Below are 11,725 nucleotides of genomic sequence, written 5' to 3' on the forward strand. Positions count from 1 at the left end.
ATAGTTAGCCAAATGACATCAATACACTGCTACCATATTACCAGGAGGAATGTATAAACCGTGGGTCACATTAGCTGTCTTACCAATGTGCTTTGCTCCAGTGACATTAATATGCTGCTACCATACTACCAGGAGGAATGTATCAGCCATGGGTCATATTAAAGGTCTTACCTACGTGATAGGGCCCCTTTGCTCCAGTGAGAGGCTGTAATGTGGCTGTCATGTCATTGGACTAATAATCCACAGTACCAGCCGTATATTCTGTGAACATAGGATCAAATCCAATTTAAAGGTGTACACACCCTTGTCTTTGTGCTCCTGCACACCCTGTAGAATAGTACCCGTTATTTTGTTTTGTCCCCCCGTTGGTTTGGAATCAGAGAATCCCTACAGTGCGGCAGCAGACCATTTGGCCCACTGAGTCCACACCGACCCTCTGAAGAGCATCCCACCAGATTCACCCACCCCATCCCTGTAACCCTGCATTTTCCATGGCTAATCCACCTAACCTGCACAGCCCTGGACACTCTAGACAATTTAAAGTGGCCACTCTACCTAACCTGCACATCTTTAGACTGAGTTTGTTTTGAGTGGTGCTAGAAAAGCACAGCAGGTCAGGCAGCATCCAAGGAGCAGGAAAAATCGATGTTTCGGGCAAAAGCCCTTCATCAGGAATCCTGGATAATTCCTGGATTCCTGCTTCTGCCTGGGAAAGTTTGCTGTCGACCTCAGCCTCTGTGTCCAGTGGGAAAGGAGGTTTTAGAGGTTGTGGAGTCTGCCCTTACTGATCCATGTAGAGTTGACGAGATAAAATCCTCAAAGTGCTATCGTTCAGTGTGTGGGCTGATTGTTTTGGATGGTGGAATTTTAATTCAATGAATCCTGAAGTCTTTTTTAACGAAGTGGTCACATTTCGCAATTAATCCTTGCTGGCTTGAAGCAAGCAGAGTCTCAGAACAATAATCTTCATTATCAAAATCCATCTGGTTCACTAATACCCTTTAGTACTTCAGTACTTCAAGAATCAGATTGAAAACTACTTTCTTAACGGTGATCGTGAGCAATAATTACTGCTTTTGCCAGCAATGCCGACATCTGCACATATGAACTAAGAACAGAGTAGGTTATTCAGTAAGGGCATGGTGAATAAGTTTGTGTTTCAAACTGCACATTCCAATCTCCCCTACAATCCACTGCCTGCCTAGTTTACTGGACTGTGTATGTTTGTAACAAATCCTGTATTGGATGTCCAGCCAGAAAAAAAAACCCTGCAAAGGGAACATGTGATATTTGGTCTGACCTGGATTGGAAGTGGGGATTCGAACACAGATCTGAAGACTCGGACTATGGTTCCCATCAGCAACCAGGCTCACATAGAGCTCACGCTGACCTGACCTAACCTGGTTGGTTGCAATGTGTTAAACCAGAAATGACCGGGATTAGTGAAGAAATACTATCAGGAGACTGAAAACCAGGAAAGCAATGCTGACTCCAGTCCAATGAAGAGTCATCTCTGGGTTCTCCCCGAGGTCCATCAGAAATGCATCAACTTGTGGTGAGAGGACTGTTGCCAGGGCAACCATGTTTGGAGGACAGCCCCATGACACTGAGTGAGATGCTGCTGAAGAATATGATATGCTTTTTTGAGTAACTGATGGCCGCTGACAGAGCTCTGCAAACAAGGTTGAGAGCTCGCATCGCTCAGTGTTCAAACGGCACTCTTGGTGGGAGCAGAGGCCCAGCTTAATAGATTCAGTTAATAAATGAATTGTCTGATTGCGCAGGTAATTCATCGGATTCACTTTGGACCCAGCCCTGTAAAAACTTCCTAAGGCTCAGTGTCACAATTCGCAATTAATGCTTGCTGGCTTAAAGCAGGCAGACCTTGCATTATTCTTTATACATTTGTGGGATGGGTATATTGCTGGCTAGTTACTATCCCTAATTACCCTGGAGAGAGTGGGGGGGAGGGGGTTGAGCCACCTTCTTTGATGACCCCGAACTGTATCTGTTCATGATTCAGATAGAAACAGCCCGGGGCTAAGTGCACCCTCCAGTACACGTTCAGTCCACGGCTCAGTTTTATGTGAAGCCAGCACTGATTAAATTTACCGGGAGGTACATTCTAAGCTCAGCAGCGCATTTAACCAGCGTTGGAAGCAATTTAGGAAAAGAAAGAGACGCGATTAAGGGTGCAGCAAGCCAGAGAGAGGTCTCTAGGAATCCCAGATGCAGTACTAGTGGCCTTGATGGTGGAGACATCAAGGAGGACAGAGTTACATTTCTTTGTTACCTGTCAGTAACTCAATTTACTCGAAAATCTCCTGCAATTTACTTAACAGCTTAGACGATAACGTGCTATTACAAATTTCTATATATGCGTCTTCCTAAGGGCACTGCTTGTCACTGGCCATCCTGGTGTTTCCTTTCTTCCTGGTGGTGGCAATTGAATAAAAATTTGTACACCTTGTGTCTCTCCCTGTGTCTCACACATACACACACGCACACAACATGGGTGCTGGGGAAAAAGTAAGCACTACCGCAGTTAGGCGGGAGTGCGGGGGAAAGAAAGAGATATTAAAAAAAGAAAGAAAAAAGAATGCATCTTCCTTTTCCTGCTGCTGTTGGACTGCACATGGCAGCTGCATGGGCAGCAGTATGGTGGCTCAGTGCTTAACCCAGCTTCCTTACCGGGCCTGCTTTCAATTCCACCCTTGGGTGAATTTTTTTGTGGCATTTGCACATTCTCTCTGTGTCTGCATGGGTTTCCTCTGGGCGCTCCCATTTCCCCTGACACTCCAAAGATGTGCAGGTTAGGTTGGGTTGGCCATGTTAAATTGCCTGGATGTGCAGGCGAGGTGGGTTAGCCAGGGGAAATACAGGGATAGGGTAGGGGGTGTGTGTCTGGATGGGATGCTCCTCTTTAGAGGGTTAGTGTCGGCTCGATGGGTTAAATGGCCTGCTTCCATACTGTAGGGATTCTACAATATAGGTGCATCCTCGTCCTTTGTTCATTAGTGTTTCCAGCTCTTAAAGCAATGGCACAGAGAGTGGCCTTTCCACAGGAGACCTCAAAATCCACCAGACACACAATGAAAGCTGCAAGAACAATAACTGCAGAAGTCAATGCCTGGAGTTTGACCCGAGTGAGATGAAATGAGTGTTGGAAAAGTTCAATGACCTCACATGAGTGATCTTGGTCAGTGAATGCCAACTCCCATTAATCATGTCACTAGACTCACATGTTGCTCAATGCACCACATAGCAATTGTTCAAGGTCCACTCTGCTCAGTGTGAAAGTTGGTGACCATCTTCCCAAGAAGACTTGCAGCCTTATCCGATCATCCTTATCTCTGCCCGGATCAAAGGCCGTCATTGGCTGCGTGCTGGAAATGGAAGCTGACACTGAAGTTTAAGATCTCTGCCCAGTGCCACGCACGGTCAGACTGCAGCCCTCACAGTGTGGTTACTGGTGCTCTAAGGGACATGCTGGCCCTCCCATCCCCACTCCGGAAACTTTCCTTGGATTCCTGAATGCCTGCGCCAAGGGAGTGGCAGTGTCTCAGCAGCGATGACAAGATGGCAGCATTCCTGCTTCCACCAATGCCATTTTGCCAGTGCCCTTGCTGTTCCTTGTCAAACTGCCGCTGCCCATGTTACTGTTAGAATTAAGGCTGTCCTACAGGTCACCTTCAGCCTCACCCACAGAAAATTAGCACCTTGCACCAGCCAGATTGCAACACTAGGCTGACACAAGGTAGGGGTACCAGGATAGGCAGGAGCAGCCAGACAGACAAGGCTGAGAAGTTAAGAAGTGTGCTTATTGTAGGAAATGTTATTGGATTGCGTTGGAATAGAATGGGTCTTTAAGATGGATCAGATTACATATGGACTCCCTTTGCACTGATCTACCACAAAGTAATGTTTATCCTTTTAACTTTATCTCTTATTTTCTAACTTATACCATGAATCACTGTAAGGTAATTTTTTTTTGTTTCTGTATTTTGTAAAAGATTTGTACATAGGTACATTGTACCTAAGATGGTGCTGTAAGTGGGGACATTGTAAACTTTTCACTGTACTCTGGTACTTCTGTATTTAAAAACACGCGACCATAAACCCAATACTAAATCTATTTCGGGCCAAGGTCAACAGGTCACTGTGATTACACATAACAGAGGGATGATATCTCCCATAACAGAGGGATGATATCTCCCATAACAGAGGGATGATATCTCCCATAACAGAGGGATGATATCTCCCACAACAGAGGGATGATATCTCCCACTAGAGAGGGATGATATCTCCCACAATAGAGGGATGATATCTCCCATAACAGAGGGATGATATCTCTCATAACAGAGGGATGATATCTCCCATAACAGAGTGATGATATCTCCCACAACAGAGGGATGATATCTCCCATAACAGAGGGATGATATCTCCCACAACAGAGGGATGATATCTCCTACAACAGAGGAATGATATCTACCATAACAGAGGGATGATATCTCCCATAACAGAGGGATGATATCTCCCACAACAGAGGGATGATATCTCCCATAACAGAGGGATGATATCTCCCACAACAGAGGGATGATATCTTCCACAACAGAGGAATGACATCTCCCATAACAGAGGGATGATATCTCCCACAACAGGGGGATGATATCTCCCACAACAGAGGGATGATATCTCCCATAACAGAGGGATGATATCTCCCATAACAGAGGGATGATATCTCCCACAACAGAAGAATGATATCTCCCATAACAGAGGGATGATATCTCCCACAGCAGAGGGATGATATCTCCCACAACAGAGGGATGATACCTCCCACAACAGAGGGATGATATCTCCCATTACAGAAGGATGATATCTCCCATAACAGAGGGATGATATCTCCCATAACAGAGGGATGATATCTCCCACAACAGAGGATGATACCTCCCACAACCGAGGGATGATATCTCCCATTACAGAGGGATGATATCTCCCATTACAGTGGGATGATATCTCCGATTACAGAGGGATGATATCTCCCATAACAGAGGGATGATATCTCCCATAACAGAGGGATGATATCTCCCACAACAGAGGGATGATATGTCCCATAACAGAGGGATGATATCTCCCACAACAGAGGGATGATATCTCCCACAACAGAGGGATGATATCTCCCACAACAGAGGAATTATATCTCCCACAACAGAGGGATGATATCTCCCATAACAGAGGGATGATACCTCCCATAGCAGAGGCATGATATCTCTCATAACAGAGGGATGATATCTCCGATAACAGAGGGATGATATCTCCCACAACAGAGGGATGATATCTCCCATAACAGAGGGATGATATTTCCCACAACAGAGGGATGATATCTCCCACAACAGAAGAATGACATCTCCCATAACAGAGGGATGATACCTCTAACAACAGAGGGATGATATCTCCCACAACAGAGGGATGATATCTCCCACAACAGAGGGATGATATCTCCCATGAGAGAGGGATGATATCTCCCATAACAGAGGGATGGTATCTCCCACAACAGAGGGATGATATCTCCCATAACAGAGGGATGATATCTCTCATAACAGAGGGATGATATCTCCTACAACAGAGGGATGATATCTCCCATAAAAGAGGGATGATATCTCTCATAACAGAGTGATGATATCTCCCACAACAGAGGGATGATATCTCCCACAAGAGAGGGATGATATCTCCCACAACAGAGTGATGATATCTCCCATAACAGAGGGATGATATCTCCCATAACAGAGGGATGATATCTCCCACAACAGAGGGATGATATCTCCCACTACAGAGGGAAGATATCTCCCACAACAGAGGGATGATATCTCCCACTAGAGAGGGATGATATCTCCCATAACAGAGGGATGATATCTCCCACAACAGAGGGATGATATCTCCCACAACAGGGGGATGATATCTCCCATAACAGAGGGATGATATCTCCCATAACAGAGGGATGATATTTCCCATTAGTGAGGGATGATATCTCCCACATCAGAGGGATGGTATCTACCATAACAGAGGGATGATATCTCCCACTACAGAGGGATGATATCTCCCACAACAGAGGGATGATATCTCCCACAACATAGGGATGATATCTCCCATTAGAGAGGGATGATATCTCCCATTAGAGAGGGATGATATGTCCCATAACAGAGGGATGATATCTCCCACAACCGAGGGATGATATCTCCCACATCAGGGGGATGATATCTCCCACAACAGGGGGATGATATCTCCCATTAAAGAGGGATGATATCTCCCATTAGAGAGTGATGATATCTCCCATTAGAGAGTGATGATATCTCCCACAACAGGGGGATGATATCTCCCACAAAAGGGGGATGATATCTCCCACAACAGAGGGATGATATCTCCCATAACAGAGGGATGATATCTCCCATAACAGAGGGATGATATCTCCCACAACAGAGTGATGATATCTCCCACAACAGGGGGATGATATCTCCCACAACAGAGGGATGATATCTCCCATTAGAGAGGGATGATATCTCCCACAACAGAGGGATGATATCTCCCATAACAGAGGGATGATATCTCCCACAACAGAGGGTGATATCTCCCATAACAGAGGAATGATATCTCCCACAACAGAGGGACGATATCTCCCATTAGAGGGGGATGATATCTCCCACAACAGAGTGATGATATCTCCCATAACAGAGGGATGATATCTCCCACAACAGAGGGATGATATCTCCCACAACAGAGGGTGATATCTCCCACAACAGATGGATGATATCTCCCATTAGAGAGGGATGATATATCCCACAACAGAGTGATGATATCTCCCATAACAGAGGGTGATATCTCCCACAATAGAGGGATGATATCTCCCATTAGAGAGGGATGATATCTCCCACAACAGAGGGATGATATCTCCCACAACAGAGGGATGATATCTCCCATAACAGAGGGATGATATATCCCACAACAGAGTGATGATATCTCCCATAACAGAGGGTGATATCTCCCACAACAGAGGGATGATATCTCCCATTAGAGAGGGATGATATCTCCCACAACAGAGGGATGATATCTCCCACAACAGAGGGATGATATCTCCCACAACAGAGGGATGATATCTCCCATTAGAGAGGGATGATATATAGAACATAACAGCACAGAACAGGTCCTTCGGCCCTCGCTGTTGCGCCGACCTGTGAAATTAACCTGATGCCTACACCATTCCATTATTATCCATATGTGTATCCAATGCCCACTTGAATGCCCTTAAGATCGATGAGGCTACTACTATTGCAGGCAGGCCATTCCACATCCCTACACTCTCTGAGTATATAAATGACCCCGATATCTGTCTTAAATCTTTCACCCCTCAATTTAAAGCTACATCCACTCGTGTTAGCCATCACCATCCAAGGAAAGAGGCTCTCACTGTCCACGCATCTAACCCTCTGATTATCTTATATGTCTCGATTAAGTCACCTCTCAACCTTCTCTCCAATGAAATCAGCCTCACTTCCCTCAACCTATCCTTGTAAGACCTTCCCTCCCTACCAGGCAACATCTTGGTAAATCTCCTCTGAACCCTTTCCAAAGCTTCCACATCCTTCTTATAATGCAGTGACAGAACTGCATGCAATACTCCAGGTATGGCCTTACCAGTGTCTTGTACAGCTGAAGCTCTCCCATAACAGAGGGATGATATCTCTCATTAGAGAGCGATGATAAGGTGAAGGAGTGTTGAGCATTGTCTCAGAGAAGCAAAAGCTGATGAGTTGCTCATGAGCTGTCCTGCTGAGCGATGAAGTCTCAGTACCTCCTCCTTCTCTTCTTCCTCACTGGTTGGTTGGTAAAAATCTGATGACAATGCCTGCTCCTTCTTGATGGACAGGTTTACAGGGAGATGGTGGCATAGTAGACCAACATTTATTGCCAAAGGGCAGTTAAATGCCAACCACATTGCTGTGGGTCTGGAGTCACATGTAGGCCAGACCAGGTGAGGATGACAGTTTCCTTCCCTGAAGGGCATTTCTGAACCAGATGGGTTTTTTCAACAATCAATAATAAATTCATGGTCATCAGTAGATTTTTCATTCCAGATTTTTATTGAATTCAACTTCCATCATCAACCATGGCAGGATTTGCAGCCAGGTCCCTGGAACATTACTGGGGTCTGTGAATTAACAGCCCACTGATAATACCGCTCAGTCACCACCTCTCGCTAATGACTAGTTATAGGGAATCTTTGGGGCCATAGGTTCAAATCCCATCATGACTGGAAGTGGGAATTATGTTCAATTAATAATTTTAGATTGAAAAATAGTTTCAGGAACGGCAATCAACATCAATTGTGATTAAATACTGAACTGGTTTACTAATGGTCTCCTTCCCTAAAGGGTATTGGTGAACCAGATGGGCTTCTTATTGAAAAGATTTCAAATTAAAACAAAAATTGTGGAATTCACATGCCTATTCCACACAAAATAAACCAGGGAATCAGAATTATGATGCTGGAGACAATTCCATTACACTACTGCCTCACCACTGCTGTGCTTCTCTCTCTCTCCAACATAATACAAAGAATCCTCTTTCCTGGGTGCAGGCACGGGAACTCTCAAATGCAGTGAATAATTATGAATTGATTGATCGATTGGTTGAGAAATGTTAAAAATTACACAACACCGGGTTATAGTCCAACAGGTTTATTTGGAAGCACTAGCTTTCAGAGCATTGCTCCTTCATCAGGTGGTTGTGGAGTATAAGATCGTAGGAGTGGTGGAGGCTGGAACAGTTGCAACATTTAAGAGGCATTTGGATGGGTATATGAGTAGGAAGGGTTTGGAGGGATATGGGCCGGGTGCTGGCAGGTGGGACGAGGTTGGGTTGGGATACCTGGTTGGCATGGACAAGTTGGACCGAAGGGTCTGTTTCCATGCTGTACATCTCTATGAGTCTGCTTCCACGACACAGAATTTATAGCAAATGTTTACAGTGTGATGTAACTGAAAGTATACATTGAGAAAGACCTGGATTGTTTGTTAAGTCTCTCATCTTTTAGAATGAACATGTTCTATATGCAAATTCCAGAACTTTCTTAAAGTTACATTCTCAAGTGAACTTTAACAATTGGTGTCATGTTGGTCAGATAATGCATTGAAGGTATGAGGTGCCCTGTGTGAGGCTGTCTGTGCCCCAAAGGTCAGACTGATTCTAATCTAAAAAAGGGATTTACAGAATCTTACATGGCTCCATGCAGTTTTTGAGCAAATTAAAATGTAATTCTGCAAGTACAATTTCACCCCACAAACCTCTGTGTGCATGTATGTGTGTGGGTGGGGAGTATGAGTGTCTGTGAGAGTGTGTATATGTGTGTGACTGTGAGTGTAAAAGGATATAGGTCTGTGAGAGGGTGCGTGTGAGTTTGGGAGTGTATGTGTGAGCGTTTGAGAGAGAGAATTTGTGTACGAGAGAGGGTCTCTGTGAGTATATGTGTCCATAGGAGAGTGTGTAGAGTGTGGGTATGAGTGTGTGTGTGTGTGTGTATGCGTGCGTGTGTGCAGCGCAGTGGGGTCACCTGTGGTGTGACATGAATCCAATCTAACTTGAGAATGTAACTTTAAGAAAGTTCTGGAATTTACATGTGAAAGAACTGAAACCAACATGCCCATTCTATAAGATGAGAGACTTAACAAACAATCCAGGTCTTTTTCAATATGTAATTTCAGTTACACCACACTGTGAACTTTTGCTATAAATTCTGTGTCCTATGATCCTGATGAAGGAGCAGTGCTCTGAAACCTGTTGGGTTGTGTGATTTTTAACTTTTTACACCCCAGTCCAGCACCGGCTCCTCCACATCATGAGAAATGTTGGCACTGTTACCAGTTCTAGCCCGGAAGGGTCTGCAGGATGTTAAAATTGAGATTGATGGTGACCGTGACAGTCACTGTGGTGTGCTCAGCCTGCTTTGTGGATTGCACGACACAGGAGCATTATCTGGCCACTCAGCCCATCGAGTCTGCTGGATGTGGGCGCTGTTGAGAACAAACTGTTTGGTGAAATGAGCCACCACGGATACTGCTCCTGGCTACAACAGAACAGAGGAGGAAGTCTCTCTGAAGAGTCAGGATAGGTAAGGCCTCCTGTTCAGAGCTCTGCACTCCCTCATGTCATGGCCAAAGGGTGGGAAGATAAATCCAAAAAGGAAGCGTATTCAATATTTTCATATTTAAATTCTGTTCCTTTTAAAAACGACCAGTTTTTTTCTGGACTCATGTAATAGCCAAGGCTGATCACATGATTGGATTTCCAGAAGATTCCCAACCTCTTTAGGCATTCCAGCCAAACTGGACACAATGGACTGGGAGATAAGCTGTCCATTTCCAGCCAACTTCAGACAAAAGAAAATATTTTATATAATAAAACAAACACTATTGTTTTTACAGTGAGCTCACCGCCTCACATTGGAAACTCTAATGAGGGAGGAATAAATCAATAAAACAACCATCCAATTTACCTCCTGAGATGATCCTTCAGCACCTGGGACTGGTTAGTTCAGTTGACTAGACGACTGGTTCGCAATGCGCTGGGCTGGATTCCTGCAGCGTCTGAAGTTAGCATGAGGACCCCACCTTCTCAACCTTGCCCCTTGCCTGAGGTGTGATGACCCTCACGTTAAGCTCAGTATTAGTTGATTCTCTTGAAAGGGACAATGCCCTCTGGGACTATGGTGACTTTACCTCATCACCTGAAGTGCCTGTCTTGGTGACATGACTGAAATCTAAGCTGGTTAAATTGCTTCAATTTACAATTCTTGGTTAGAGACAAAAACCAAACTGCAGATGCTGGAATCCAAAGTAGATGAGCAGGAGACTGGAAGAACACAGTGAGCCAGGCAGCATCAGGAGGAGGAGAAGTCAACGTTTTGGGTGTAACCTTCTTCAGGACTGGAGATGGGTGTAAGGGCAACTGCAGATAAAGGGTGGGGGGAGTTGATGGGGAGCATATTGGATGGGGAGAGGGGTGGAGTGGTGAGGTAGGGATAGGTGAACACAGGTAGACAGTATGGCCTGGTTGGTCGATGAGAAGAATAAATCCGGTTGGTAGCTGGAAGGAAGGGTCAGTGAGATGAATGGAAGGGAGGGGGAGGGGCTGGTAAGGGAGTAGGGGGATGGGAAGGGAGGTTACTTGGAATTGGAAAACTCAATGTTGACCCGTCTGGTCTGTAGGCTGATGATGAGGAGTTGTTCCTCCAATTTGCCGTCTGACTCGTTGTGGCAATGGAGGAGGCCAAGGATGGTCATGTCGGAAAGGGAGTGGGAAGGGGAATTAAAATGGGCTCCTGTGGGCCCAGCTGAGATGCTCAGTTAACCATGTCCTGGGTTAATGTTCGGCCTCCCCGATGTAGAAAAACCCACATTGGGAGCACCTGATGCAATAAACTAGGCTGGAGGAGAGGCAGGTGAACCTCTGTCTCATCTGGAAGGAGTGTGTGGGGCCGGGGATGGAGGTGACAGGTGTGGTGTGTCGGCAGGTTTCGCATCTTTTCTGATTGCACGGGAAGGTACGAGGGGTTGTGAGGTGGTTGGTGGGGAGTGTGGCGCGAACCAATGTTTGGCGAAGGGAACGGTCCTTACAGAAGGCAGAGAGGGGTGGGGAGGGGAAGATGATTTTGATGGTGGGGTCCAATTGGAGT

This window comes from Chiloscyllium plagiosum, unplaced genomic scaffold, assembly GCF_037043375.1.
Source record: "Chiloscyllium plagiosum isolate Xiang-an unplaced genomic scaffold, Cpla_swu_hap1 HiC_scaffold_25, whole genome shotgun sequence".
Lineage (NCBI taxonomy): Eukaryota > Metazoa > Chordata > Chondrichthyes > Orectolobiformes > Hemiscylliidae > Chiloscyllium > Chiloscyllium plagiosum.